Below are 576 nucleotides of genomic sequence, written 5' to 3'. Positions count from 1 at the left end.
AGTCAAGAAATCAAACGATATGTTTCATTAGGCAAATCTGCTGAACAAGCCCTCTTTAAAGCATTCAAGAGCAAAGATATCACTTTGAAGACTAAGCTGTGTCTGGCCCCAGTCATGGTATTTTCAATAGCCTCATATGCACATACAAGCAAAGCTATCAATCAAATACGAAGGTGTAATCAAAACATTCCAGAATGAGCAGAAGCTAAGGGATTTTGCCAAAGCCAACCCTGCATTAGGAAACATCCTAATGGGAGTTCTGTGGACTGAGAACCAACAAGAATAGACAACAACCAGAGATTGACATACATGGCAGCACCTCAGAGAATTAAATCGACAGGAGGAAGAGTTGAGAACAGAACACAACTATAAGAATCTGAGAGGTCAGTCTATGATCAAAGCAATTACAATGTAAAAGAAGGTAAACACGTAGGAACAGAGATCCAGATGGTGGAAGGTCAAGAAGATTACAGGATAAAATAGACTGCACTAAATGGAGAGAAAAGTTATTGGACTATAAGGCAACCTCAAAGAAATGAACACTTCACAACATACCAAGAAAATAAAAATCCAAGA

The sequence above is a fragment of the Chrysochloris asiatica genome, unplaced genomic scaffold (assembly GCF_000296735.1).
Source record: "Chrysochloris asiatica unplaced genomic scaffold, ChrAsi1.0 scaffold00032, whole genome shotgun sequence".
In the NCBI taxonomy this organism is placed as follows: Eukaryota; Metazoa; Chordata; class Mammalia; order Afrosoricida; family Chrysochloridae; genus Chrysochloris; species Chrysochloris asiatica.
This window is presented reverse-complemented; position numbering follows the sequence as displayed.